We start from the raw sequence: 24,915 nt of genomic DNA, 5'->3' as shown, positions 1-24,915 counted from the left end.
CAGATACTGAAACTCGTGGCAGAAAAGAAATCATTGGGAAAAAGGACAAATGTGATCCTGATCCCTGACTCCACAGGGGAAAACACACCTGGAGTGCCTAACTTCCAGTCCTACCAGCTGAGAGCCTTCAGTATGCTTTTCTGGACCTTAAGGATGACTTTGGTCCACCTCCAGAAACAGCTCTTATGGTGGTTTAAGCGGGAGGGAGTGGATCTGCATTCCCAGATTGATAGGGTTCTCAAAGCCTGGAATGGGCTCCCCATGGAGGTGGTTCAGTCTCCATCCCTGGAGGTGTTTCAAAGAGGTGGAGATGCGGTGCTGATGGACATGGTTTAGCAGTAGCCTTGGTAGAGTTAGAGGGTTTGGACTCAATGACCTTATAGTTTTTTTTTTCCAATCAAAACCATTCTATGACTGTGACTCCCTCTTACAATGGAAAGCTAAGTGGGTTTATGAGTCATAAAGTATATATAGAGGACCTGGCATCACACACTGAGTTAGAACAACTGAAAAAGCAGACAGAATACAATGCACACAAAAGAATTCAGAGCAGAAATAAACATCTAACAGAATTTATCTGGATTCATAGTGCTACTGAGCAGACCTGAAATCCTAGAGCCCAAATTAAAGAGGTTTTCCTTGCTTCACCACTGACCCCAGCAATTTCATGTGCCCTTCCTATTTCTGGGAGGTTTAGTAGCAGCACCTGAGGGGCTGGGCAGAGCAGAGAGGAGACCTCTGATTTCCTCTGGAGAAAAGAGGGAGCTGGTACCACTCATGCCTTCAAGGAAAAGGCCAGTGGCATGTGAGTGTTTGCAGCAGCACACGCACACTTGGCAAGAACTTAACTTATGCTCATGATACATTTTAGTTCAAATCACAGCAATTCCTCCACAACTTCCAAAATCCAGGATTGATCAGAGAAAGATGCTGAAATGAATGGCAGACCCCAAAACCTTTAGATATGGAAGTGCCAAAGATTCGCATAGGGATGAAGTCTCTAGATGTGAAAAAGCACATTGCCCTACGATGCCTCTCTGCTTTGGAACATCCATGGCTTTGTTAAACATATCCTGCTCTGCTCTTCCTCTTTTTTGTTGCCTTCCATTCCTTCCTTCCTTCCTTCCTTCCTTCCTTCCTTCCTTCCTTCCTTCCTTCCTTCCTTCCTTCCTTCCTTCCTTCCTTCCTTCCTTCCTTCCTTCCTTCCTTCCTTCCTCCCTTCCTTCCCTTCCTTCCCTTCCTTCCCTTCCTTCCCTTCCTTCCCTTCCTTCCCTTCCTTCCTCTCTCTCTTTCCTTTCTCTTTGCCTAATCCTTAGGCAGCTGTAAGAAGCTTGCTACAGAATGCCCTACCTGCTCAGGTTCCAGGGCTGTTTCACTTTACATGCAAACAGCTTCACTTCTGGGGAAGGAGAAGTGAAATATTGGTTGCTGCCTCCCCCTGAAGATCTTTAGACTCTAGCCAGGCTCTGCTGACTGAGCAGGGACTAAGTGGCACTGGGTCCTTTGGCCAGAGCTTCATGTTCAGGATGAAGGTGGGAGGAAGATTTCTGCAGTCCCCTGACATTTACCTCTGTGCCAGAAATGTGCTGATTCATCATTCTCCTAATGGCAGGAGAGAGGACACAGCCTCACCCTCTCAGTCCTTGCTCCCTGAACATTTTGAGGGGAGTGCCTGCAGCAGTTCTGTCCTGCACAAGTCTTGAGTCTGCCTTTCAGCAGAGACTGCCGTGCTCAGGCTGTCAAACCCAATGCAGCTAACACATAAACGTGCCACAGAGTTAATGTAGCTTTACATGAGCCTCAGGTTTGGGAGGTTTTTGAGGGTTTTCCTTCAAAAAAGCCAATGTGAATCCACCCCCACCCCCGACCTTCCTCTACACCTGAGGAATCAAAGTACTTTGTCCCTCGCGCTATAAAGAAGCTATGCAACCCCCTAAAATTACCTGAACTAATTTTCTCCATTTTATGTCTATACAAGTCTTGGAGGTTTTTTAATTTCAGGAAGGAATTTCCAAATGTGATTCAATCTAAGCAGCAACTAAACCAGAGGATATGACAAAGACCTTGTTATGGAGGCTGAAATTACCTGAACTGGATGGATTCTCTGAAAAGAGAAAACCTCCTCGTTCATTTTGCAAGCTCAATTAATTTGTTTGCAAGCTCAAAAGTCAGGAAGACATTTCAAATAACTCACATTTTAGAACAGCTCTAAACCACCTCAAACCACACTTTAAACAAAGTGGTTTGTTCCTTTGCTTTCCTTAACAACCTTTACAATATCTAAACTTTGTTTTTTGGGGATGCTTGTAACAGCTCTGCTTTAGAATACATAAATCTGCTTTTTTTTTTTTAATCATGGAACCAAGCAGGTTGGAAGAGAGCTCCAAGCTCAGCCAGCCCAACCTAGCACCCAGCCCTGCCCAACCAACCAGACCATGGCACTAAGTGCCCCAGCCAGGCTTGGCTTCAACACCTCCAGGCACAGCCACTCCACCACCTCCCTGGGCAGCCCATTCCAATGCCAATCACTCTCTCTGACAGGAACTTCCTCCTAACATCCAGCCTAGACCTGCCCTGGCACAGCTTGAGGCTGTGTCCCCTTCTTCTGTTGCTGCTTGCCTGGCAGCAGAGCCCAACCCCACCTGGCTACAGCCTCCCTTCAGGGAGCTGTAGCCAGCAATGAGCTCTGCCCTGAGCCTCCTCTTCTGCAGGCTGCACACCCCCAGCTCCCTTGGCCTCTCCACATAGGGCTGTGCTCCAGGCCTGAGCAGAAATGAATACATTTAGAAAAAGACTTGATTTTAGAATCAAGAAGGTTGGAAGAGAGCTCCAAGCTCATCCAGCCCAACCTAGCACCCAGCCCTGCCCAAGCAACCAGACCATGGCACTAAGTGCCCCAGCCAGGCTTGGCTTCAACACCTCCAGGGATGGAGACTCCACCACCTCTCCGGGCAGCCCATTCCAGTGCCAATCACTCTCTCTGGCAAGAACTTTCCTTTCTTTTAGAACCCAAATCATCTTTGTAGAAATTTTCATCTCTTTGGAGATTTTTTTTTTAAGAAGCTCATTAAATGTGATTATGAAATTAATTCTAACCAAATTTGTTGCTAATTCTAAACTCAATTCTAAAGTGTGGCTTTGGGGTTTGTTGTTTTGGGTTTTTTTGTTCCGGAAAAACAGAAATTTGGGAATGCAAAAGAGGAAGAAACAAAAAATCCTTGAAAAAAGGAAGAAAGAAAATTCTTTCTCTGTCAAAGTTTTTTTTTTGTGAAAATGTGATTTCCAATCTTTTTTACATTGGTGATGGTGTTAAAATCACAGCCAAAAAAAAAAAGGCAAACAGCTTATAGTGCACTGCAGTCAGGAAGGCAAATCTTTGCTTTACATTGGGCTGAGATTGCCATCAAACCCCATGAAAACAGAAAAGAACTGTGTAGAAATCGTTTTGCTTAGCTGTGCTCTGTAACGCTGTGCTGCAAGGAGCGACCAAGGCAGTGGTGCAGGGCTGGCTATAGCAAGCAATGGCCAGAATGAGTCTGAAGCAGCTGATGAAAGAAGCTGGCAGTGGTGGGCAGCAGCAAGAGGTGTGGTGAGCAGTCAGAGCTGCAGAGAGCATGAGCCGGGCAGGGGGTGGTTGTGCTCTCCTTTATCTGTGTTTTGGGAACAGCCGAGACTCTGCTGGGCAGGCGGAGTTTGATCTTGCAAGCTGCAAAGCAGCCCAAAACTCCCTTTTCCAAGGGCAGATTCTCCTCTTCTAAGGACACGTTTTCACAAGGCTTTTGCTAGATGGTTTGCTTTGATTAGGGTTTGGTTTTGCTGGGCTGGGTTTGATGAGGACTTTTTTAATACTATTATTATTAACTCAGCCTCAGTTCATATGATTTTTACCCAATGTTTCTGGGCATTTAGCCTCAAGAAAACACCTGAGCTGAAGAGACCAGCTAGAGACATCAGTCGCTACTGTGAATATCAACATGAAGCATCTGCTGTAGGCAGATTTTGGTTTAAAACAGTAGCATAAATTATGAGGCTTTTTAAAATGCCCTTTAGCAAGCCAAAAGAGGTTTTATAAACAAAACAATTAGGATTTACACTGCCTAGAAAAAATGCTTTCTCCCAACACCTTTCAGGTCTCACACCTCATTGGTACTTGGGAAAGAATTCTTTTCACCTCTTCTTAGAGATGTGTTAGATGTGGGGGAAAGGGAGCTGCACCCAGTCAATATTTCAAAGCTTCTTTTAATGAAGCTTGGGAATTATTTTCACCTCTTCTTAGTTGTGTTGCCTGTGTGTAAAAATGAGCTGTGAGTGCATTTTAAAACTGAGCTGTAAATGCATTTTTTAAACCAGCTGTAAAAGCATTTTAAAACTGAGCTCTGAGAGCCTTTAGAAAATGAGCTGTAAATGTATTTTTTAAAGGAGCTGTAAATATGTGGTTTAAAGGAGATGTAAATACATACTGCACATTTTCAAGCTCCTTTTAATGAAACTTGGGAAAGAATTCTTTTCACCTGTTCATTATCTCTGTCAGGGACTATAAATGCAGGCTGAATGTTTAGAAGTTTCTTTTATCAGGCAGAGTAAGAGATCTGATATAACTAAACACTAAGAATTGGTTCTAATATTAACATATTTTCCATGGGTACCTTTGTAGAGTTGAACACAACCAAAAAAAACCCCAAATCAACCAAACAAAACCCCAAACCCAACAACAACAACAAAACCAACCCCAAACCTAAGTCACAGAGACAGGAAAATAATTCCTTCCTATTCCCATGTTTTCCACATGTAGCTTCACAGTGTTGAACATCAACAACAACAAAACCAAATCTCAATTATAGAGACAGGAAAAAAAATCCATGGACATCCCCATCATGTTTTAGCTCATTGAAGTGAGAGAAAACACTGTCCAGTGGATGTAAGATGTGAGCAGCCACTGCGGAATTGGCACTGAGTGAAGTGTCCAAGCTCACTGCTGGGTGTTTGTTGAGTTTATCTTTCTTTTGGTCGGAGCTTTTGTTTCTAGCAGGTAATCTTCTGTTTTACAAGCTGTATCTTTTTGTTATTGCAGTCATAAATGCTGCTCTGGGGCTCCTTGTTTCAAAGAACCAGAACGTAGCTTGGCATAGACTCACAGAATCATTTGGATTGGAAAAGCCCTTTAAGCTCGTCCAGACCAACCATTCTCTAACTCTACCAAGGCTGGGGCTAAACCATGGCCCTCAGCACCACAGCTCTGCCTCTTGGAAACACCTCCAGGGTTGAGAAATCAACCCCCTCCTTGGACAGCCTGTGCCAGGCTTTGAGACCCCTTTCAGTTAAGATATTTCTTCTAATTTCCAGTTTCTTCTCAAGTCCAAAAACCTGCAGCCTGGGGGCAGTTCAGTCGTTTAGGCATGCAAATATTTCTCTGTATTTGTGGATGCTTCAAGTACTGAGCAGTGGCAGGAGCAGCCAAAAATGGTGCCATGCCTACAACAAAGGCAAGCCTGCTTGCCCCAAAGTCTCTGAAGACTCTGAGGAACACAAAAGAGTGGATCCACCAGCTGGATTTTCTTATGCAGCTCCTAAGGCAGGCGCCAGTGAACCTTGGGGGCTTTCCTCAGCATCTTCATTTGGAGGTGTCTGGCAGTCTTTGCACCAAAGTGCTTGCAGGCACAGCCAGGGAGAGGGAAGGACAGAGAAAGATTTACTGACGATCATGCTGCAGATCAGGAGGGAAAAGGCAGAGCAAGAAGCTGGGGATTTTCAGAGCCCAGATCCCGTGACTCAGCACTAGGGTAGCTAAACTGCGGCATGCATGCTGCAAACACTGCCCAAGGTGGTGGGCACCACCATGGTGCTGGCAGTGCAACACGCTTGGTAATCCAAGTCCCTAAGAGTAGTGACAGTGGGGAAGCAGCCAGTGGGCTCTGCTGAGATGGGCACTGCCAGCTCATTCTGGGACCCCCCAGCATGCAGCATGAGGTGGGACTCCTGAGCAGCTGATGCCATCTCCCATCTGTGGCATCTTCCTGGCACTCTTCCTCTCAGCTCAGAATGCTGAGCCAAGGGGGCTCTGTCTTGGCTTCATGATGAAGATTTTTTTGGAACGGGGCACATGAGGGACGGGAATGTTTGCCACCCTGAAGCTGGCAATAGCCAGAGGGACACAGTAGAGAAGGGATCTTCCAGGTGCTTTCCCTAATCTGCAGTCATTGCTCACTGGCATTGGATTCTATACTTCTTGATAGCGATGTTTGGCATGGGTGAGGTTCTTCCCTCTGCCTTTCTGCCCTCTGTACTAGAGAGGCTTTTTCATCTGCTTCAGCTCAGTATATTTACACCCATGTGCATATACTCAGTGCTTGGCTCTATCTGGTTTTTCTTCACACCTTTTGTGACCACTCATTCCTCGTCTCTGCTTTCCACTCAGTGTAGCAGAAAAGCAGAGACAGGTCCTGAGCTTCCCAAACCCTCCCACTTGATCTGTACACCACAACCCTACCGTTCTGGTGTCTTTCAGGACTTCAGCCATGACTCACAGGCTGACTTGAAATTTCAGAGTGTAGCTGTGATCAGGAAAGTTTGAGACAGAAAACAGGACTTGACTCAGCTGATCTGGCCCCAGGTAAACCTCATTTAATCTGCTGTTAACAGTGACCAACACAAGAGGTTGTAATTTTTTGCTTCTGTTTGGGTTTCACAGAAAGAGAGCAGACTTCAAATGGAGATAATGCCTGGACTAAGGTCTCAAACATCTTCTAGTTGTGGCTTTCCTTCTGCCATGTGGAAAGAACCTGCCTTATCCCAGCTCCCACATGGTGTTTATCCAGTGGGTGGCCAGCAAGCTTTTCTTGTGCTGCTCTTGGGAATGAAGCAAATTTGGTCTGGAAATTGCCAGCTCACCCAGAAGCCCAACATGCCATCTGCAGAGTCCCATTTGGGAGGGACATTATATGTTTACTCCTGTCTAATGAAACAAGCAGCAACCTTTGTGCTAGAGAAACTGTTGTATGAGGTGGGAACCTGCCTAAAGCATTCTATCTACAATCTACTGAACCAAGCAATCAAATAGAAACAGCCAAGAAAGCTAAGATGTCAAATGGATATCCAAGAAATCAACTAGGAATAGCCAAGGAAGCCAAGATATCAAATATATAGCCAAGAAATCATCTAGAAATAGCCAAGGAAGCCAAGATATCAAACAGATAGGCAAGAAATCAAACAGAAATAGCCAAGGAAGCCAAGACATCAAACAGATAGGCAAGAAATCAAATAGAATCATAGTATCATAGAACCACAGAATGGTTTAGGTTGGAAGGGACCTTAGAGATCATCTACTGCAACCTCCCTGCCACATCCAGTCTCTGGTGTGAGTTAGAATCAATGCAATGGAAATTAAGTTGAAATGCTGCAACATCTGACTACAGAATAAGAACCAAATGAGCAGTGTGAAAGTTCTGGGAGCTGGTGAGAAACTGCTGCAGAGAAGCACGGTGTGATAGCAGCCAAGGGCTGGAGGGGCTGAGGAGTGGCTGCTGGGCAGCAGCTCCAGCAGGGAGCTGGGTTTGTTATTTGTGAGGGTTGCATCGATTCATTTCCACAGGTCTGTCAGATCTGTGCCGTTCATTGATCCGTATCAAGAAGGAACTGCCTGAATGTGCAGTCTACATCTCTGCTAAGGCATTCAAAACCACTTCCTAAAGACAAGCAGATTGGTAAGTACAAGTATTCTAGCCCAGGGTCAGGCAACCAACAGGAGTCCAAAGGCTTTGGGGAATGATCTAAGCCTGCTCCAGGGAACTGGGATGGACTAGGTGGATACTGGGAAAAATTCCTTTCTGAAAGAGTGATCTCTTCTCCCCAGGCTCAGGTGATGGAACGAGAGGAAGTGGCATGGGACTGTGCCAGGGGAGGGTTAGGATGGAGATTAGGAAGAATTTCTTTGCATCCATGGCAAAGCCCATCCCTGGGCAAGCTGTGCCAGTGTCTCCCCACCCTCACTGGGAAGAATTCCTTCCTAATCTCCAGTCTACATCTCCCCTCTTCCAGCTCAAAGACATTGCCCCTTGTCCTCTCACTACAAGCCCTTGCCAAAAGTCCCTTCCCCAGTATTCTTGTACTGAATACAAGTACTGAAAGGCCACTCTAAGGTCTCCCCAGAGCCTCCTCTTCTGCAGGCTGAAGAGCCTGTCCCCACTGGGGAGGTGCTCCAGCCCTCTGATCATCTTGGTGGCCTCCTCTGGACCTGCTCCAAAGGTTTCATGTCCTGTTGTTGTCTACTGATTTAAAGGGCACTGAGCCTTTGGTAGGGCAGGTGTGTCTGCAGGATGGGAGCAGTGCTGCCAGTGCTGTGCTGAGTACAAAGTGACCTCACAGCAGATCTCACAGCTTCTATTACAATCAATCAGTGTCGCTCCCTTAAATGTCTTTGCATGTCCCCAGGAACAAGGAATGCCCTCCAGGCTGCAGTCTGGTTAGTAAATGTAAGAGCAGAGCATGGAAGGGACTTGAGAAATCCATGTGGAGCATGCACCAACTCACTTTAGCAACATTCCAGACTCAGAAACACATGAGCTGGGTCATACCCACACATACCAGAATGTTTCTATCAAATATCATTATGCAGTAGATTATGTACAGTGGATGCCTGCCAGTAGTCCCTACTTCTGTGACCACTATTATGGGATGGTCAGTTCCAATTGTGCAGTCTGCTCACAGTCTCAAGTTGTGCCGGGGCAGGTCTAGGCTGGATGTTAGGAGGAAGTTCTTCACAGAGAGAGTGATTGGCATTGGAATGGGCTGCCCAGGGAGGTGGTGGAGGCACCATCCCTGGAGGTGTTCAAGAAAAGACTGGATGAGGCACTTAGTGCCATGGTCTAGTTGACTGGATAGGGCTGGGTGCTAGGTTGGACTGGATGAGCTTGGAGCTCTCTTCCAACCTGGTTGATTCTATGGTTCTATGAAAACTATTATTAAGGGTTGGAAAGGACCTCCAGAGATCATCCAGACCAACCCCCTGCCAGAGCAGGAGCACCCAGGGCAGGTGACACAGGAGCACATCCAGGTGGGTTTGGATTTTCTCCAGAGAAGGAGACTCCACAATCTCTCTGAGCAGCCTGCTCCAGGGCTCTGGCACCCTCACAAGGAAAAAGTTTTCCCTTCTATCTCTGTGGCACCTTCTCTACTCCAGCTTGTCCCCAGTGCCCCTTGTCCAGTCCTTGGACATCCCTGAGCAGAGCCTGCCTCTGTCCTCCTGACACTGCTCTTCACATCTTTATCAACATGAATGAGGGCACCCCTCAAGCTCCTCCAAGCTGAAGAGTCTCAGCTCCTTCAGCCCTTCCTCACATAGGAGATGTTCCACTCCTTTCAGCATCTTTGTGGCTCTGCACTGGACTCTTCCAAGCAGTCCCCCACTCTTCTTTAGGCTCTTTAGGAAGTCGGGAGTTGGTTTTCTCATGCTTGATGCAAGCAACATGCAGTAGTTATGAGAAGCCAATGTTGATGTCAGGGTGTCAAATCTCTAATTTCTATAGCAAGCAGAGTTGCAAACATGGGATTCCTGCTACCAGAAAATACCAACAACTAATTCTGATTATGGAGGGAAAAAAAAGTGTGGGGGGAGAGAAGGTCAGAACCAAGATCTCTGCAGTGCAATCTCTGACAGTACAGTGTATGGCTAGGAGAAGAGTTTAAGCACTGTACTATTAGTTCCCTGCTCTAATACTACTTCTTCAAGAGAAGGGAAATTGTCTGGGGCTTAGAACTAGGGATTAAACCTCCACAGTTCAACTTCCTGCTCTTGCCTCTGCTGGTTGTGCATAAAGCTGAGCAAAGAAAGAGTGTGAGCAGCAGCCCAGCCATAGCTAATGTGACTCCTGGGCCCTGCTTCACAGGGTGAAGACTGGAGGGCCCTACACGAGGGAGCACTGTCAGTGTTGGTGCCAGTGAAGTAACATCCTTTTTTATCTCCTCCTAGCTAAGAATATTCCAAAGCTGAAAGGGAAATTGCATCACCTCTCAAGCGTGGGTGTGCACAGGCACACATGCATGTAGACACAGCTCAAATATTTCCCTCTGAACAGGAGCTAGCACCGTTGGCAAAACCTCACCAAGGACTGCTAGGAGATGACATTAAAAGGCAGAATGATTACCTGGGGGCTAAGCTGTGTAATTGCATATTTAGGGATCATGCAAATCTACTGAAATCAGATTTAATAACAGACAAAGTCATGCACAAAACTCTACTGAATGGTCGGGCTGCTAAGCAGAGAGACCTGGGAGTGCTGCAGAGCTCCAAGTCAGGGCAAGAGCAGGGTGTGGACAACTCCCTCTTCCTTCTCCTTTCCTCATTCTCTATGCATTCTCTATTTCTGCAGAAAGGCAACTCAGACTTCTGGGCTGGACAGGACCCCGTGGCACCTTTCCCACTGGGACAGAGAGGCAGAACCCAGTGAGCTACTGAGGTTGCTCATTGCAGATCGGCTCAGACATCCTTCTGAGCTCCCCAGCCCTCAGCTAACAGAGCTACTGCATTGCTTTTTTGTTTCCTGAAAGCTTTGCCACGACTGAATTCACTGCACACGTTCTCTAAGTAGTAAGAGGAAAAGGAAAGCAGGAGGAGGAAAAGAAAGCAGTCAAGGAGATAGGTGGGCATGGCTTGCTTCATCCAGCCTCAAGTCTCTCTGCTTCACTCATTCAACTTCCCTGATCTATTTCTATGTCACAACTGAAAACATCACTCAGACCTACCCTTTGGCACAGTGCAGAGGTGAACCTCTCCATACTAACTCTGTGTCTGAATGTTTCACAGACTTAAAATTTCTCCTTACATATGTCTCAATACCAGGAAAGACCAAAGCATCACACAGGAACTTGTAATCATAGAATCATAGAATCAGTCATGATTGGAAAGGACCACAAGGATCATCTAGTTCCAACCCCCCTGCTATGGGCAGGGACACCCTGCTCTAGATCAGGCTGGCCACAGCCTCATCCAGCCTGGCCTTAAACACCTCCAGGGATGGGGCCTCAACCACCTCCCTGGGTAACCCATTCCAGGCTCTCACCACTCTCATGCTGAAGAGCTTCCTCCTCACGGCCAGCCTGAATCTCCCCACCTCCAGCTTTGCTCCATTCCCTCTAGTCCTGCCACTACCTGATGGAATAGAATAGAATAGAATAGAATAGAATAGAATAGAATAGAATAGAATAGAATAGAATAGAATAGAATAGAATAGAACCAACCAGGCTGGAAGAGAGCTCCAGGCTCAGCCAGCCCAACCTAGCACCCAGCCCTGGCCAATCAACCAGACCATGGCACTAAGTGCCCCAGCCAGGCTTTTCTTGAACATGGACACCTTCATGGACGGTAACTCCACCACCTCCCTGGGCAGCCCATTCCAATGCCAATCACTCTCTATGTGAAGAAGAGATCTGAGGCTAAAGATTATGGATTTGTTTCACTTATTAACCAGCAACAGCATTTTTAGTGCTCATTATCCAAAAGAACAAATGAAAAATGAAAGAGGGAAATAGAAGAGTGCTGCAGCAGCCTCACTCTTCAGTAACGTTTGAGCAACTCTTAATGATTCAGCACATCAAAAAAGCCCCCATAGGAATGCAAGCAGTAGCTGTGGTTATTGCTTATCAGCTACACAGTAAGAAATTTGACTCAGCAAATGAGCTGTCAGTGCCAGACACATCAGATCAAGCACACAACTGCCTTTTGCTGCAGGGGAATAACCACGGCATGAAGTTAAAATGAAACTACAAAGTGGTTGCTCTGAACTCCCAAAAAGAGCAAGTTACTGGTGTGAAGTCTTTTTGCTCTTCCCATGTCCTGAGCTTTGGGTATTTGGAAACTTGATTTGCATGTAGTTGTTCAGTCCTTCAGCAGAAAGGAAAATAAAGGTTGGCCTGGAAAAGATGGGGTTTGTCTGGGCTGTTGCTAAGTCTGCCCCTTACAGTCAGGCTGTACAATGAAAACTGGCAGCAAGAGAAGCCTCAAAACTACTCCTGCAGCATATCCACAGCAGTTATTTGGACTATAGAAACAGAGTTAGTCAGTGTCTGCTTGCCAGTTGGGAACAGTAGCACTGGAGGCCTGAGTCAGTGCTTGAAAGCCTCTCACTGAGAGCTGAATCCATGAGGCACCGGGACAGCTTGCTCAGAGAAGTTGTGGAGACTCCAAGCCTGGCAGCTGAGCAAGCTGGGCTGGTGGGAGGTGTCCCTGCCCATGGCAGGGGACCTGGAATTGGGTGATCTTGCAGGCCCCTGACTGATTCTATTCTGTGAGCACCTCTATTTCTAAACTTTCTAAATGCCTATATTTTAGAGCACCAAATGTAGAGGAGATGAATGCCCTCTTTGGTGTAGGGGAATGTGTCTTTCTTAAGGGAACTGCTTCACCTTTGTGCCCTGCAAGATGGGGGAGAAGGTAGAGGTGAAAAGCAACTCGTCCATTTTTGGGGGTGGGTAAACTGTAGGATTTAAAACAGGAAACCAACCTAAGCAGTCCAACTTTGGAACCTTATGACCACATCACAGAATTACTGAATCGTAGAATCACAGAACCATAGCATCACAGAGTCACAGAATCACAAAGTCATGGAATCACTGAGTCACAGAATCACAGAACCATAGCATCACAGAGTCACAGAATCACAAAGTCATGGACTCACTGAGTCACAGAATCACAGAACCATAGCATCACAGAGTCACAGAATCACAGAACCATAGCATCACAGAGTCACAGAATCACAAAGTCATGGACTCACTGAGTCACAGAATCACAGAACCATAGCATCACAGAGTCACAGAATCACAGAACCATAGCATCACAGAGTCACAGAATCACACAGAGTGTTTCTGTGATTCTGTGACCTCTAGAGATCATCTAATCCAGCCCCCAAATTAATAACAAGACTGTGCTTAGGAGCTTTAAGTCTAAGTTGGACCAGTGGAAGTTTTGAAAGATACAAAAAAATTAAAAGGGGACTCTGTCCCACATGAGATCCTGGTCACCAAACTGGAAAAACACAGACTTGCTGGGTGGAGCACAGCTGAAAAAGGAATTGGCTGGATAGTCCCACGCAGAGAGTGGTGATCAAGGGCACAATGTCCACCTGGAGACCAGTGCCAGGTGGCTCCCTCAGGGGTCAGTGCTGGCACCAGTGCTGCTTAACAGCTTTGTCAGTCATATGGATAGAGCAATCGAGTGCAGCCTCAGCAACCTGGGCCTAGGCCAACCTCATGTCACTCAACAAGGCCAAGTGTAAGCTCCCGCATCTGGGTAGGTGCAATTCCAAGCACAACTCCAGGCTGGATGGGGAGTGGATTAGAGCAGCCCTGAGGAACAGGCCCTGGGGGTCTGGGCTGATGAAAAGCTCAACAGGAGCCTGCAGTGTGAGTGCAGCCCAGACACAACCCTGTGCTGGCTGCAGCAAGAGCAGTGTGGGCAGCAGGGCAAGGGAGGGGATTCTGTCCCTTGGCTCTGCTCTCCTCAGACCCCACCTGCAGTCCTGGGTGCAGTTCTGGAGCCCCCAGCACAAGCAGGACATGGAAGTGTTGGAGCCAGTCCAGAGGAGGCCACCAAGATGCTGAGAGGGCTGCAGCAGCTCTGCTGTGAGGACAGGCTGAGAGAGTTGGGGCTGTGCAGCCTGGAGAGGAGAAGGCTTGGAGGAGACCTTGGAGTGGCCTTGCAGTATCTGAAGGAGGATACAGGAAGGCTGGAGAGGGACTACTTGTAATAGCAGGATGGGGAGGAATGGGTTTGAACTGGCAGAGGGGACACTGAAACTGGATGTTAGGAAAGGGTTCTTTGCGGAGATAGTTGTGAGACACTGGCACAGGTTGCCCAGGGAGGTTGTGGAGCACAGAATCACCCAATGTCATCTTTGATCACACCTGGAGATGTTCAAGGCCAGGTTGGATGAGGCCTTGAGCAACCTGTTCTAGTGGAGGTGTCCCTGCCTATGGCAGGGGCTTGGAACTGGCTGAGCTCTGAGGTCCCTTCCAACCTAAACCATTCTCTGATTCTGTGATGACTGTCCCAGTGCAAACAGATAGTTACTTATGGCCCCAGGCTGAAAATATTCCAGAGCTGACAATGCACAACTTGAAAAAATGCTGCATGGTCATAAATGAATTTTGTGCCTAAAACCAGGTTTATTCAGAGTAGCCTCTGGGATCCTGTGCTCAGAGCCTTCCGTGGAGCTGTTCCCCTTCAGACATCTCTAAATTCTGAGCTGTTTCTGATTTTAATTAAAGAGAAATAATGATCCAAGGTATCTTCTTTCATGGAGCCCAGAAGGGAGAATGAGAATTAGAGAAGGTAAAGGAACACTTGAGAGTGAAGGAAGCAGGGCTTATGAGTGACAGGAAATAGAGGATTCTATGAGACCTTCCTTGAAATCAGCAGGGTTTGTTTCTTCTCAAAGGCTGCCTTTCAGCTCCTAGCTCCACTAACTACCTTTTGAAATGGATGCCAGCACTCTCTGTTCGCTTGGAGTTTGTTCATTTCATCCAGGGGTGGGAGATTAATGTTAGAAAACAGGAATTAAAAAAACACTTTGCCTCACAGTGTGCCAACAACAACAACAAAAGGTAGCTGAATGGAATCATAGAATTGCCTGGCTGGAAAAGACCTTAAGATCACCAGCTCCAACCATAACCTAACACCTCCCTGCACACAGCTGTTGGATCATGTCCCTGAGTGCCTCCTCCAAATGTCTTTTAAACAGGGATGGTGACTCCAGCACTGTTCCAGTGCCTGCTGAAGAACATTTTCATAGCTAATCTCAGTCTAATTCCTGGCACTGTAGGAGATGTCTTTGCCCATGGCAAGGGGGCTGCAACCAGGTGATCTTGAACGTTTCTTCCAACCCAAACCATTCCACAATGCCACAATTCCACTTTATGCACAAAAGTCTGTACTGACTGCTCTTTTAGACAGCTCCATTGACTGCAGATAAGCACAAGATAAAAGTTGGACTCACTGAATAAAAAAAGGGGTCCTATTCTGATGGTTACTATTTTCCATAGAAGAGTGAATTACAATAATCTGGGTCAAGTAATTTTAGCATCATTTGACTTTGTGTTGGTATTTTTGTTTGGGAGAGGCTTTACCTAACTTGGCAGAGCCTTTAAACAACAGGGCCCCACAGTTCAAGCCTTTCATAGAATGGGTTGGGTTGGAATGAGCCTTCAAGATCATCTAGATCCAACCTCCTTGCCATGGGCAGGGACATCTCTCAGCTAGATTTGGCTGCTCAAGGTCTCACCCAGCCTGGCCTTGAATATCCCTGGAGGTATTGAAGCAAAGCCTGGCTGAGGCATTTAGTGCCATGGTCTGGTTGACTGAATAGGGCTAGGTGCTAGGTTGGGCTGGAGGAGCTTGGAGGTCTCTTCCAACCTGCTTGATTCTATGATTCTATGATCTCCAAGGAGGGAGCATCCACAGCCTCCTGGGCAGCCTTCTGTCAGGGGTATAGAAACCAGAATTTAAGAGAAGTGATTCTTTCAGGCTTGTTTTCAGTGCAAGTGCCAGGGTGGGTTGGTGGGGAGAGGCCCTGCCAAGTGTGACGCTCCTGTAAGGTACTGCAGGAACACACAGCTTAAGAAATGCAAGATTTTAGTGTCAAGCCATGAAGGCCACTTCTTTGAGCATCTGCCTTACTGCTGAACTTGGTACCACCTTCTGGGATCACCTTAGGAAAGAATCACAGAATGGATTAGGTTGGAAGAGACCTCAGAGATCCTCTCCTCCAACCTCCCCACCATGGGCAGGGAGCCTCTCAGTTAGACTTGGCTGCTGCAGATCCCATCCTGCCTGGCCTTGAATGGGCCCAGGGAGGAGGCAGCCACAGCCTCTCTGAGCAGCCTATTCCAGGGTCTCACCACCTTGCTATATATTTGGGCCAGACTCCTTCTCAGCCCCTTTGACTGAGAAATCCTCCTAAAATGTGGAAAACAGCAGAAGTTTCTGCATGTTCTACATTTTCCTTTAGGTCAGAAAACCCATCAAAGGATGGTTCCTGGGACACTTTGAGATCTGATATCTAAGGACACTAAGAAGCAGAGATGCTAAAACTAAAAAAATCAGGAGAGTAAAGCCCAGAAACCAAAGTGAGTCAGGAAGGACAATAATTACCTTTCCACTTCAGTTAAATTCAACTGATGCCTACAAACTGCAGCCACAGAGTCACAGATTGGTTGAGACTTGAAGACACCTTTGGAGGGCATCTGTTAACAACTGCCCTGCTCAGGCAGGCTCACCTACAGCCACTTGCCCAGGACCACGTCCAGATGGCTTCTGAGTGTCTCCAAAGATCACAGACTGGCTTAGGGCCTCAGAGATCATCAACTCCAACCTCCCTGCAGGGATCCCTCTCAACTAGACTCAGCTGTGTAAAGCCTCATCCAGCCTGGATCAAAACTCTATGATCTCTCCAGGCAACCTGTAACATCTGTTCGTGCAAAGGAATGGCTGAGAAGAAGACTTTGTTCTTGGGTCCTGCCAGCACTTGCAGAGGTACCTCTCACTTCTGCAGACTGAGGATTCAGGCTGGATTTCACTGGCTGCTTACCTGCCTGGTTGATAGTGATGACATACTGGTCCCAAGACACATGGAGAAGTGATTTTAGACAACTTCACATCTAGTCTAAAGAGAGTTGTTCCTTGAGAAGTGAACATTTGCTCCCACCACACAGAGCAACACTGGGTCTGTGGCTCTGGAGCCACAAATACAGCCTCAGGCCATCGTGTGTGGCTCTGATGGAATCCAGAGGACCTGAGGGAATTCCTCCCTGTGGCTGGGGACTGCAGGAGGACTGTGGTTGTTACACAAGTGAGCCCTGTGACCCAAATGAGACAGGGCAGGGACAGCTGAGAAAACATGGCACTGGGCAGGCCTTGTCCCTGCTTCTTTGAGTTGCCAAAGTATGGAGAAGGACAATGAAGGAGCACAGACCACAACCCCCTGCTGTAATAAGGGTTTGGAGGTGAGGGCAGGGCTACTGAAGAGTATGAGCAGAGATCTTTTAATTCCCTGCCAATGTCTACAAAAGAAAGTGAGAGCACAGTGATTGGAACAGCTGAGCAGCCTCTGTGTGTCCTCTCCAAAGCCTGTGTTCAAGGGTCAATGCATTCTGCTCTTTGATGCAGCAGTGACAATTCTTATCCCCATTTCTCTGCCCCTTTGCACATCTCTGATGGAACAATTACTAAAAAAAATCCAAACCAAGACAAGAAAATACCCAACCCAGATTTGGAGCTGGTGGTGAACAAGCAATGACAATGTTTTGCTCTCTAGGCTCCCTCTTCTGGCTCTGGACTAGCAGCTTTCACATGAGCATTGCTCCTGGAATCTCACTCCTAACTGAGGGATGACTTCAGTGCAGGAAGAAAGAAAGAAGCCCTGGGGGAAGGTGAGAAACTCCATCCTTGCCCAAGGAAAGAATGGAATCAGTAGGCTAAGAAAAGCTCAGCACTTTCAAGGTGTGGTAGCAAAAGCAATTTTAAAAGCATGAAAGTACTCAGTTAGTAGTAAATGTCCAATAGGTTGTAGGTTAAGCATGGTCAGTGTTGTAGGTGGAATGCACTGGAGCCAGTAAAAGAACAAATCAGTATCCCTCTGTCAGCCACAACCAGAGATGGGCAGAGGGCTGGAGCCACTCTTCTGTGAAGACAGGCTGAGAGTTGGGGTTGTACAGCCTGGGGAAAGGGAGGCTGCAGAAAGACCTTAGAGCTGCATTTCAGTATCTGAAGGGGACCTACAGGGAGGCTGGGGAGGGACTGTGGGGATAAGCAGAGGGCAATGGTTTGGAACTGGAGCAGGGCAGAGTTAAGTTAGATATCAGAAGGAAGCTCTGCACAGTGAGGGTGGGAGACACTGACACAGGCTGCTCAGGGAAGTGGTTGAGGCTCACCCCTGCAGGCATTCAAGATCAGCCTGGATGTGACCTTGGTCAGCCTGATCTAGTTGAAGGTGTCCTTGCAGCCTGCAGAGGGGCTGGACAAGATGAGCTTTGAGAGTCCCTTCCAACCCACTGCACTCTGTGACTCTGTGAAGCTGTGAACAACTCAAACTCCTGCTCTAGTTGGGAGTGCCCCTGCTTACTGCAGAGGGGTTGGATTAGATGACCTCTAGAGCCCTTCCAACCCAGTGCACTCTATGATTCTGTGACTGTGATTCCATGATTCCAGGACTCTAGGACTCCATGACTGCATGGCTCCATGATTCCATGAACAGCTGGGACTGAAATATTTCTCTAACTCACACACAGTTTTTTCCACAGTGGCTTCAGTAGACCCTAACAAACTCTTTTGAAGCCTAAAAGGTACAAGCCTGGTCTTAAGAGTTCAGAAAGAAATATGCTTCCATGGCTTAGAAAGTCCAATCAATCACAACTAAAGACCTAATCATATCAATGAAGGAATGGCACAGAGCTGCAGCAGAGCACAGGAGCATCTTTGGGTCAAGCCAGGTCAATGGCCATAAAAGCTAGAAAACAGGCAGCTGCTTGAGGATAAAAGGAAGGTTTGGAGGTTGAATATATTCCCCCCCTTCTATAAAAGCACTTGATGTATGTACAGGAAGAGAGGTAGAGGCTTTAATAAATAGATAGAACTTTGGTTTTCTGCTCCATTTTTCCACCTAGCAGCAGCTAAACAATAAGGATTGCAGGTTTTGCCCCTCCAAAAGCTCTTCCCTGCTTGCAGATTTTGCAATTCTCTCCCCTCCAAAGCTCTTTCCTGATTTGGTAAATCTTGATGAGTCCAAAAGAAAGTGCCTTAGAAAGCATTTCAAAAGGCTTCTTCTGCTATGGGCAATTTTACAGTTAATCACTGCCTGGGCTTTGGGGGAGTGCTGGGTGATGACTTGTCCCCCAGAAGGCAGCAGTAGTTGTGGGTAAAGGACAATAAACAGCTTCTGATGACAACCTTTGCTGGGCTGCTGTGGCCCCATGGGTGTTGGATCCATCCTCCTAACCTGCTGGAGAACTTCTGTCCTGATTGGAATTGCCAAGCAGTTACAAAGAGATCCCAACCACTTTGACTTCCAGGCTGCTGGGCTCCCACTGGGAGAAACTGAAACCCACTCCTGTGCTTTCAGTAGCAGGGGAACGGGGAGGACAATGACCTCTATAAAATACATTGATTTCCAAATAAAAGCAAAGAGGAGACCCCTCCTAATAGAGAACCATGAAATATAGCCTGAAAGGGATCCTTTTCACTGCAGATTGCCTGCCACTGCCTGCTTTGCTTGCTGGTAGCTCTCTGAAAGCAGAAAGGCTTTGACTTAAATGAGCTTCCTCCCTGTGATTTTATTGAAGACTCTGAGCATCTGTCCCTTCACCTGCCCCTCAACCTCTGTCCTCCACTGCTGCACACAGCTCTGCATCAACAGCCCAGCCACGCAGGAGCAGCTCTACCACAACATACAACAGGGCTGGGATACTGGGTGGCTTAGCCCTGGATTACAGCAGGGCCACAGCAGCTACGGAAAGGAAATCTCACTTCACTCCCTAAGGGTCCCAGCTGGAGCGTCACAAGCAGGTGAACTGCACCACGGTGCAGCCAGCTCCCCTTCTCTCGAGGATGCTTTCAGTCCAAATACCATTCATTTGCTTGGAAATTTTTCCATAGCTCCATGGTTTTCCCATAGGCTTTCAAATCTGGCAGTGATATAGGACAGGAGACCAAAACCAACAGTGCTTTTGTGGGAACTATGTAGACCTATTTACCACTGGCCAAAGTCAAAGCTGTCAAAATCCTGACTTGTTCTGTCTTTCAGATGGCACAGCTTAGGTCTGGCACCCTACCACAGCTCCCAGACACCTGCTAATGCTGCATGTGCACTTGGCCAACTCCTTCGCCTTGCTGGCAGTACCCAGAACAGCAAGTCAGGATGGGACCATGCTAAACAGATCTTCTCCTTCTTCTCCTTGTCCTTCTTCTCCTTTCCCTTTCCCTTCTCCTTCTTCTCTTTCTCCTTCCCCTTTTTCTTCTCCTTCTTTACTTTCTCCTTTCCCTTTCCCTTCTCCTTCTTCTCTTTCTCCTTCCCCTTTTTCTTCTCCTTCTTTACTTTCTCCTTTCCCTTTTCCCTCTCCCTTCCCCTCCCCTTCCCCCTCCCTTTCTCCTCCCTCTCCTCCCAGCATTTTCACATGCTTATCCATTTTTGTCTTGTCCTAACGAAAAAAAAAAAGGCTGCAGGGGCTGCAAGCAGGCTGCAGAGGGACTGTTTGCAAAGGCCTGCAGGGACAGGACCAGGGCAATGGTTTGGAATGAGAGCAGAGCAGATTGAGACTGGAGGTGAGGAACAAGTTGTGCAGCAGGAGGCTGCTGGAGCAGTGCCACAGGCTGCCCAGGGAGGTGGTTGAGGCCCCATGGCTGGAGCTATTGAAGGTGAGGCTGGAGCAGGCTGTGAGCAAGCTGCTGTAGTGGAGGATGTCCCTGCTGAGTGCAGGGGCTTGGACTGGATGAGCTCTGGAGCTCCCTTCCAAGCCAAACCATTCTCAGATGATTGCTTTCCACTGTTCCCTTCTCCATTCTCACCTTAATTTTCCAGCTGGACTCCAGACAAGCCGTTTGCCTGATGATCCAGGATTATTTGACTTCCTTATTCATTTCTTATCAAAACTCTTTGAAATCCAAGGAAATTACACCTCCCAGGTTGGTTTTTATCTACAGCTTTATAACCTACCTAAAGCCTCTCAGGTGACCTGATGTTTACTTGCACTGTGCAGCTTCCAGAGGACTGTGAGGAGGTTGGGGAGCTTGTTCCAAACTTCTGCTGCAAACTTATGCACCAGACTTAAGCTTAATGATAGGAAGAAATTCTTCACAGAGAGGGTGGTGAGACACTGGTATAAGTTGCCCAGGGAGGTTGTGGATGCTCCCTCCCTGGAAATGTTCAAGTCCAGGTTGGACAGGCCTTCAGCAAGCTGTGCTGAATCACCAGGTTGGATAAGACCTCTGGGATCAAGTCCAACCTATCACCTAACCCTTCTAATCAAGGTCTAGCTGATGTGGTTTGCTCTTCAGAGTGGAAGTCATTGCTAGAATCATAGAATGGTTTGGTGGGAAGGGACCTTTAAGGATTATCTAGTTCCATCCCCACTTCTATGAGACCAGCTGCTGAAAGCCACAGCCAACCTGCCTTTGAACACTGCCAGGCTTGAAGCTTCCACAGTTTTCCCATTAGATTGCATACTGGTAGAGAATCACAGCAGCATGCAGGCTGGCAAAGCCCCTCGGGATCACTAAGTCCAATCTAGAACCCTGCTCTATAAGATTCACCTTAAACCATAGCCTCAAGCACCACATCCAAACCACCCTTAAACACATCCAGGGTGGGTGACTCCACCACCTCCCTGGGCAGCTCATTCCAGTTCCTGACCACTCTTTCAGTGAAAAACTTTTTCCTAATGTCCAATCTAAACCTCCCCAGCCTCAGCTTGAGGCCATTCCCCCTTGTTCTGTCTCCAACTACCTGTGAGAAGAGACCAGCTCCAGTCTCTCCACAATATCACTCCAGGTAGTTGTAGACAGAGATGAGGTCAAGCAAGTTCCACCATGGACCTTTCATGTGACACTAGAGCTTCAACTACCTGCTGAGCATAGAATGGTTAGGGTTGGAAAGGACCTTCTCAAGTTCATCCAGTTCCAACTCCTCTGCCACTAGCCCAGGTTGCTCAAGGCTCCATCCAACTCGACCCTGAACACCTCCAGGGAGGGAACATCCACAAGCTCCCTGAGCAACCTGCTCCAGTTGATCCTGTGATCTTAGAATTGGAAAAGACCTTTAAGATCGAGTCATGATGATCTCAGTCCTGTCTGGTGGGACAGAAAGCAGCTCAGACTTAGCTGGGTCTGACATCAGCACTTACAGTCCAAGTAGTGTGAGAGGTGAACATCAGTGTCTCATTTGTGCTGAACTCCATTAAACCCTCTGCTGGTACCAGAGGACTTCAAACCCAAATGGCAGAGTCAATATTTCTTCTTGCACCCTGCTTCCTATTTAGACCTTATTTACCCTTCCTTTTCCCCCTTCTGTGTCCCAGGAGCTCAGGTTACTCAGCCAGGACAAGTCTACTCTTGCGACACTTGGCTGCGATTAGTTTGGCAACTCCATTCCTGAGCTGTGCAATCTTGGTTCATAAACCCCACTTCAGCAGACAAGCCAAAGGAAAGTAAGAACCATCCAGCCTGGAGAGCCAGCAGAGGAGAGCTGGTGTCCAAAAATGGCCAAGGGGTTTGTGTGCCATGTTCTACACCTGCAATCTCCCAGCAGCTGAACTGTGGCATCAGGGTTCCAAATGACTGTTATTTACCTGTGGCTGATCTGGCTTGACCTGCAGCTATGCCTTTGACTGCAAAACAGGGAAGGAACTCCCCCAGTTTCTGATACCATGCTACTATATTTGAGGTTAAAAGAAGAGCATCTCTTTGTACTGCTAGGACATGTCCAGCTGAGGTTACCCCTCACAGAAGGACTCATACAAATGTTTGGAGGAGGAAACCAGCACCATGTGGAATAAATCAATGTCAAGTCAACCTCCTGGCTTTTAAACATCTCTCCATGCATGAGAGTTATTTATTGGGCTATATAAAGCAGCCCTTTCCCTCTGCTCTCTTCCCCTTAAGGGTTAAGTCATTTCCTCAAGGATTGTCAGGAAGAGGCTTCCTTCCCTTTACAGCTGAACTCTCTCTCAAGGGTGGCCTTGTTCTGAGAGAGTATTGCTGCAAACCTACCCACTCAACATCTCAGCCTTTCCTGGCCCAGCTGCCCCTAGCTCTCTTCCACAGGCCTCCTGACAACAGTCCCACCAGAAAACAACCCTTGCAGAAGGGTCAGCACCTGGCTTCTGCAGCAGCAGACAGAAAAAACAGGAGGACATGAGAGTTATCTTTTGCAGCATTCATCAGTTTTCTGCTAACCAGGAGCACTGGAGAAAACTTAAATCACAGATCAGACAGCCCCAGCAGCAAGACAGAGCCCTTGGCCAAAGGGACAAATTGCCTCTACCCACCACACACTTGCAAGACCTTCCAAATTTCAGAGACCCCAGACTGACCATCAGGAACCCACTTCCTTCCCCTCTGAAGTGAACTAAGTTCACAAGAAGAATTTCCTTCCCTTCTAGTGTGACTCCTGTCCTCCAAGGCAAAGCCTTTTCATAGCAGCAGCTGCAGTTGCATACAGCTGCTCAGCTTCCTGCCCCTCCTTGGGCTGCACTTAACTCCCTCACTGCCTCGCTGTCTGCCCGGGCTGTGCTCAGCTCCTCATCCTCAGCATCACTCTGTTCCTCATCCTCAGCATCACCCAGCTCCTCATCCTCAGCATCACCCAGCTTCTCATCCTCAGCATCACCCAGCTCCTCATCCTCAGCATCACTCTGTTCCTCATCCTCAGCATCACCCAGCTCCTCATCAGCATCACCCATCTCCTCATCCTTAGCACTGCTCTGTTCCTCATCATCAGCATCACCCTGCTCCTCATCCTCAGCATCACCCAGCTCCTCATTCTCATTCTCACCCTGCTCCTCATCCTTCACCCAGCTCCTCATCTCTCACGAGCCATCCCTGCACTCTCATGTGCAACAAGTGATAGGACAAGAGAAAAATGCCTCAAGCTGTGCCAGAGGAGGTTGTTGGATATGAGGACCAGTTTCTTCCCCAAAAGGAAGACACTGGAAGAGGCTGCCCAGGGAGGTGGTAGAATCCCCATCCCTGGAGGTGTTCAAAAGACTCCTGGATATGGTGCTGAGGGGTGTGGATTAGTGGCAGTGGCTGAGCAGCAGTGGTAGGACTGTGAGCTCTGGGTGAGTGGTTGGACTTGATGCTCTCAAAGGTCCATTCCAGCCTCAACAGTTGTATGATTCTGTGACTCTATGGTCACGTTGCTGTCTCCTAGCTAATGATTCCAAGCCCATCCCCTTCTGTTTTAACTTGCTTGATTAAGAGAACAACTTTCCCCATCAAATTTACTTCTTGTTTTGTAAAGACTGAACTGGGGAAAAAAAACCCTTACTGGTGGAGGGTTTGGCTGTGAAAAGCTTTCCAGGAAGGTGCTGCTGGCACTTGGCTGCAGTGTGTTGATGCTTCTCAGAGCGTTTAGAAACACAGAGTAACTTTGGTTGTATTGCTCAGCATTGATGAGATTCCCTCCTCAGTCTTCCCTAAGCTAAAAAGCCCCAAGTCCCTTAGCTCACCCAGCCCAACCATTCTCTAACTCTGCCAAGGCTGGGGCTAAATCATAGAATCACAGAATCATAGAATCAAACAGGTTGGAAGAGACCTCCAAGATCATCCAGTCCAACCTAGCACCCAGCCCTATCCAGTCAACTAGACCATGGCACTAAGTGCCTTATCCAGTCTTTTCTTGAAGACCTCCAGGGACGGTGCCTCCACCACAGCACCACAGCTCTGCCTCTCTGAAACACCTCCAGGGGTGGGCATTCAACCACCTCCCTGGGCAGCCTGTGCCAGACTTTAGAATGCTTTCACTGAAGAAGCTTCTTCTCATATCCAACCTAAACCTCCCCTGGAGCAGCAGAGGCAGCCAGGAGGGTCAGTTCAGCTCAGCTCAATCGCTGCCATGCATCTGGAACAGCATTGCTCAAAGAGCAGATCCTCAGATGTATTGTCAGGGGTTATCAGAACCCAAGTATGGCAAGAGTGGCATTTTCAGGGGAGACTCTAAATGTGCTAAAGAAATGTCTCCATCTGTGAGGAAAAAACAATGATACTCCCCCCCTTATCTTTTCATTCTCTGTTTCTGCTCAAATTGCCAAACTCATCAGTTCACTTTGGGGCAGAAAATATTGGGAATTTCAACCTGGTGAGCAACTGATTTTTAAAGGCAGAACTAAGTGGGAAAAGAAAAGAGCAGTGGGCAAGGATTTGAGCTCTAAAGCTATCAG

At 47.6% G+C, this 24,915-nt stretch overlaps 1 protein-coding gene across 4 annotated transcripts in view; it reads right to left on the bottom strand.

Moving 5' to 3' along the window:
- The window catches only part of CDK6 (cyclin dependent kinase 6), a 159,780-nt gene that overhangs the window by 114,744 nt on the left and 20,121 nt on the right, over nucleotides 1-24,915 (bottom strand). The window lies entirely within an intron of this gene.

The sequence above is a fragment of the Pogoniulus pusillus genome, chromosome 28 (genome assembly GCF_015220805.1).
Source record: "Pogoniulus pusillus isolate bPogPus1 chromosome 28, bPogPus1.pri, whole genome shotgun sequence".
NCBI classification, from domain to species: Eukaryota; Metazoa; Chordata; class Aves; order Piciformes; family Lybiidae; genus Pogoniulus; species Pogoniulus pusillus.
The sequence above is the reverse complement of the archived record's forward strand: the minus strand, read 5'-3'. Positions and strand labels throughout refer to the sequence as shown.